Source organism: Myxocyprinus asiaticus, chromosome 33 (genome assembly GCF_019703515.2).
Source record: "Myxocyprinus asiaticus isolate MX2 ecotype Aquarium Trade chromosome 33, UBuf_Myxa_2, whole genome shotgun sequence".
Classification (NCBI taxonomy): domain Eukaryota; kingdom Metazoa; phylum Chordata; class Actinopteri; order Cypriniformes; family Catostomidae; genus Myxocyprinus; species Myxocyprinus asiaticus.
Genome location: NC_059376.1, coordinates 33,982,851 through 33,988,850, shown reverse-complemented (window position 1 = coordinate 33,988,850; position 6,000 = coordinate 33,982,851). Strand labels below are relative to the sequence as shown.

General features: G+C 41.0%; 1 pseudogene; it reads right to left on the bottom strand.

Annotated features, from left to right (window-relative positions):
* Positions 1 to 1,847: 1,847 nt before the first annotated feature.
* Positions 1,848 to 6,000, bottom strand: part of LOC127424073 (cytosolic carboxypeptidase 6-like) — a 464,974-nt pseudogene continuing 460,821 nt past the window's right edge.

Below are 6,000 nucleotides of genomic sequence, written 5' to 3'. Positions count from 1 at the left end.
GGGTAAGTGTTTATGGACTGATAATCTGCTGTTTACTTGTGATTTGTGTGAAAGTGAATAGAGGTCATTGTTGTAGCGCCTCTAGTGTTTATTGGACCAGGAAATTGCCGTAATACGCACAAGCCATGTAAAAATTATTTAGCAAAAATTAAGGTATAGTAATGGGTTTCAATGAGACCAGGTAGTAAAATGGTCTTCTGAAATTGATATTTTAAGGATATTATATTAATGGCATTCACCAGCCAAGAAACTGAAAATAAGATCAAAGTGGAATGTTAACGGATAGTTCCTTTTAGGTAGTGGAGACGTTGTTGCTCTGACCAAACCAACTCACAAATGACCTATAACCAAACGCTAGAGTCTGTCTGGGTTTGTACTCTTCCAAGATTGCCTCTCTTAAAACAACCTACCAATCATCTGACGCCGGGTTCACACATCCTCCGTGAGTGGGGCGTGAGCAGGGTGGTCATGTTGGATGTTCACATTGGCCGCGTCTCTTATCTATGGGGTCATACGGCAAATTTTTTCTTTAATAAGGTCACAATAAGCTGAGGTTATTGCTACAGTCACGTGCACTTCATCTTTATCAGCACACTTGGTTGTGATTAGTTAATGTTGTGTCTATAATGTCCACCTATATACACCGAATGGCAAAAGGTCCGGCAGCTTATTAATTATTTCCTTTAAGTTATTTTATTGAGTTTTCTTGCATGCAGACATATAAACCTTAGTGTACTATAGGTTCAGTTTGAATAATTTTGATTTGCTTTTGTGTCTTTTCTATAATCTCCTGAATATTTTAGTGTTGTACTGCACCCAGAGCCGTTGAGCTCAGCGTGAGCCGTGCAGCAAAAAAAGCTCAATGCCGAAACTATCTGCTCACTGCCGCATCTGGGGCGCTTCTGGGACGCACCACCTACAGTGGGAACAGTGCAATCTGTTAATATAGGCATCGAAACGAAAACGCACCGCTCACGCCTCGCTCTTGCCCCTCTCACGGAGGATGTGTGAACCCGGCGTGAGCCATCCACAGCTTTGAATAAAACCTGTTAATTCCATATCTTAAAAGCCAAAACTCAATCAGGGCTGAGACACAGATCACTTTGAGTCAGGACAAGTTTGCAGAGGTGAGACAAAATGAGAAGAGTTTGTCCTTCATCTGTTTCACACTTTATCTTTTATCATATCTCCTTCAGCCAGCAGGGAACTTCAGGAATGTGTGATGAAAAGAGAGAATGAAAAGAGGAGGGAGATCCTGTATTTATTTTAATTTTTTTGTTAGGGCTAGGCAGAATATCTGAAACAGTGAAAGTGGATGGTTATAAAAAGCACCATAAAAGTATTATTAAAGTAGTCCACACAACTTATGCACTATTTTCCTAGTCTTCTGAAGCCAGACGATGCCTTTGTGTGAGGAACAGACCAAAATGTAAGTTGTTGTGCAATGATAATCTTCCCCTCTGTTGTAGCTCTCTTTGCAGTTGCTTTTTGGTTGTGTTCAGTCAAACCTGGTGCGACATGTCTAAATGCAAACATTTTCAATTGAACACGAGCATGAATGGGATTTGTAAGCTCTAGCAGAGGTGTTCATATGCACTACTTTTATGATACTTTTATAGTGTTTTTTTCAGGCAGTATATTCACTTTTGTCTCATGGAAAAGAGCAGCTCTGTTATTCTGCTTGACATCTTCTTTTGATTCCACAGCAGAAAGAAAATAAAACAGGGCTGGAACAACATTAGGGTAAGAAATTTTCATTTTTGCATGAACTATCCCTTTAACCTCAGGTTTCTGCAGGGAGAGTGTCCCTGAACTGTAGGTCACTTTTGTGTCTGCTAAATGACAAATTAATAGTAGAATAAAAGGATACAGCTGTCCTCAGTGTATAGCACAGTTGAGGTACTTCCTGCAGTCAGGTAGCTGTAGAAGGAGACCTCCAGTGTGTAGCAGTAAGACGTGTCGTCCAGGAGACCACCCAGAAACTGGCGGCCGGTGCCAGCCTTGACTACATCACAGTTAAATAATGTACTGGACTGGAGAGGACAAACACAGAGATAAAGAAACTGAGTGATTCATAACAACAGTACATAGACAATAGAGCTTAAACAAAAAGGAGTAAACGTGAGATGTCATCAGCAGCATTAGGGAAATAACAACAAATAAAAACAGCACAATAATCAGCCTGCAAAGACATCAGAAGGCTTAGAGTTGCCACGAGGAGGAAGCTACAGTATTGATTGCATTAAGGGAACTAATTATGGATTGCATTGGATTGCTCTGATAATTTATGCCACTTTGTCCATTCTAGAATTACTGGCAACTTTTCCCTGCTTGCCACTTTTCCTTCACTTATGTGCTTGCTTACACTGCACTCTCTGCAAGTTTCTGTGCCTTTACATGGCTCAGCTATAATGGCTGATAAATGTTTGCTTTGCCCAGGAAAGGTGACTGATCTAGTGTCAGTGTGATGTGTAGCTGGTGGCTAAGCACAGTTGAGACATGACTCTCTCCAGAGGCAGCTCTCCCTCAATATGCCGCATGAACTTTAGGAAGGCTGTGTGCTGAATAGGCAGAGCGAGAGAGGGCAATGTGCCAGCTGGAGAACTGCCCTCTGTGCCCTCCTGTCACCGAGCACACACACACACACACACACACACACACACACACACACACACACACACACAACCACCCACCCACCCACACCCTTGTGCCTTTCAAACCTGTACTTTATGACTTTCTTTCTTCTATGGAAAACAAAAGGAGACATTCTGAAAAATGTGCAGCCTGCTGTTTTAAGTGAATTAGGATGGGGGCTGTCAAGCTCTAAAATTACAAAAGTAATATTATAAAATATTATAAGTGGTCAAAATGACTCTTGCACCATATTCCATGTATTACGATAGCTTTGTGTGCGGAACAGACCAAAGTCTTTATTCACTCATAATCTTCCCTTCCAGTGAGCTATTAACTGCTGCGACTGGATCGAGTCAGTGAGTTGATCTAGAAAACCGGATTGTGAATGAATCATTTGGATTGGTTTGTGAACTGGATGAATGGATTCATTGTATCGAACAGACTCGATCCAAATTGTTCGTTCATGAATTAGACATTGCTACTTATGTCATGAACTCTCATTACATGTAATGAGGAGCTAAGGTGGATGTAAAGATTTTTAGTGAATAACGACTTCTGAATTTTGATTTGTTTCTCAAACGAGGCTATTTTATGGCTTTAAAAAACTTGGAATATTATATGCAAGACATCTTGGCTACTTTTATGACACTTTACGGGTGCTTTTCTTGTCAATTTGGAGCTTGACAACCCCAGTCCTCATTCCCTTTCAGCAATGAGTGGCCAGGATTTTCTTCAAATGTTCAACTTTTGTGTTCCATGGAAGAAATACAGTCACATGGTTTAGCATAACTTGAGGGTAAATGTGTAAATAATAAATTAGTAAGTAATGACAGAATATTCCTTTTTGGGTGAACTATTCCTCCACGAGAGCTTAGCTTAAAAAACACAGTAACGTTGTACAATGCATTAGGTGCAAAAAGACAGCACGCACACAAAAAACACAAACAGCATTTATACAGGATCATAAATAAAATGGTGAGGCAGAGTATGGTCATGGGCTGTGAAAAGCGGTTCTTTGTGTAAGTATGAGAGAAGTTCTGGATGGGTGAGTGAGCAGTAAAGGTTAGTCCTCTGCCCGTATTCTGCTGGCTGAGCTACTGAAATGTCACACTTCCTGCATGCTAAAGGTCATTGTTGCAGGCTGAAGGAACTGTGCTGACAAAGAGAATGACACACAGAGCTCTAGGGGCCGCAGGGAGGGGAGAGGGGGACCTCCACAATGGGACTCTCACTGGAGTAAAACTGTAAGCAAGCAAAATACAGTGGTGTGTTGAGGTCATACACAATTCCCCCTACCGCCCTCCAGAAAACAAACCTATCTATCGTTCCATTCATTCATCCATCCATCCATCCATCTGTCTAGCCATTTATCTATCTATCCATCCTTCCATTTATCCATTGTCAATCTATCCATTTATATATCCATTCATCCATCCATCCATTATACTGTATATACTTCTTTCCATCCATTTATTAATACACCATGAATCCATCCATCCATTCATCCATCCATCTGTCCATCAGTCTATCCATCAGTTCATGTGTCCATCCATCTGTCTGTTTCTCTATCCATCATCTGTCTATCCATTTATATATCTATCCAACTGTCAATCTTTCCATCCATCATATAGTACATTCATTCATCCATCCATCCATTATCTATCCATCCATCCTTCCATGCTTCCATCCATTATCACCAGTCTATCCATACTTCCATCCATCTGTTCATTTATTCATGCATCCATCTGTCTGTTTCTCTATCTATTATCAGTCAATCCATTTATATATCCATCTGTCAATCTATCCATCATATATACATTCATCCATCCATGTATTCATCCATCTGTCGATCCATTCATTATCCATCCATCCATCCATCCATTAGCAGTCTATTCATCTAGCCATCCTTCCATCTATCCATCCATCCATCCATTATCAGTCTATCCATCTATCTACCCATCCATCTGTCCATCCATCCATCCACCATCCATCCATCCATGGGGGTATTTGGCGAGCAGTGCGGGGCAGAGCGACGACGATAAGGAGCGAGGCCGGGATGGACACCTGGGTCGAATTATCTCGCCCAGCTGTTGGTGATTGTCTTTATTCAGACAAATGAAAATACGTTTTCAGCGGAACATAAATGAAGGCAGGGCTTTTCAGCCAAACATAAATCTCTGCTGTTTCTCCGCCAAACAGGGCACACGCTCAGGATCAGCTTTTTCCCATGGTCCAACGCCACTCACCGAAACACAGAATAGCTGTTAGGGAAATTACACACAGGTGTGAGTCCTTCCCATTCATTCCTCCTGGCCTCGCCCCCCCATTTACAAACCAGCGCTCGGCCACGCCCCCATCACCACAACATTTATTCATCCATCTAGTACCTATTCATCCATCCATTATCAGTCTATCCATCCATTTATCCATCAGTCTATTCATCTGTTCATTTATCCATCAATCTGTCTGATTCTCTAACCATTAACATATCCATCCATCTATTTGTCTGCTATCATCATCCATCCATTTATTCATCCACCCATCCTTCTATGATCCATCCATCCATCTGTCCATCCGTATGTACGTCTGTCCATTATCCATCCATCCATCCATCCATCCATCCATGCTTACATAATCATTCAATCTATCTATCCATCCATCCACCCATAATAATCCATACCCAGGGCTGGGGAGTAACGGAATACATCTAACGGGATTATGTATTTAAAATACAAAATATAAGTAACTGTATTCCACTACAGTTACAATTTAAATCATTGGTAATTAGAATACAGTTACATTCAAAAAAGTATTTTGATTACTGAAGAGTAATTGTGTCACATAGTTTTTCATTATACATTTACATTTACTTCATTTGGCAGACACTTTTATCCAAAGCGACTTACAAAAGAGGAAAACATAAGCGAATCATCTTAAGGAGACAGTGGTATGAAAAGTGTTGTATTACAAAGTTTCACTAGCATCATAATAGTATTCAAAACAAAATAAAGTGCAACAGGACTTTTAATGACTGGTTAAGTGCTCATGGAAAAGATGTGTTTTTAGTCATTTTTTGAAGACAGAGAGCGAGTCAGCTTGATGAAGCTGAAAATCCGGGAAAGTGTTTTGGTGCCTCTTTGTGTTGGTACAACAAGGCGAAGTTCCTTAGCTGACCGCAGGCTTCTAGTGGGCACGTAGCTCTGCATAAATGATTTTAGGTATGCTGGAGCAGACCCAGTGACTGTTCTGTATGCCAGCATCAGAGCCTTGAATTTGATACGTGCATCAACCGGCAGCCAGTGGAGAGACAAGGAGTGGTGTAACATGCTCTCTTTGGTTCATTAAAGACCAGACGTGCTGCTGCAT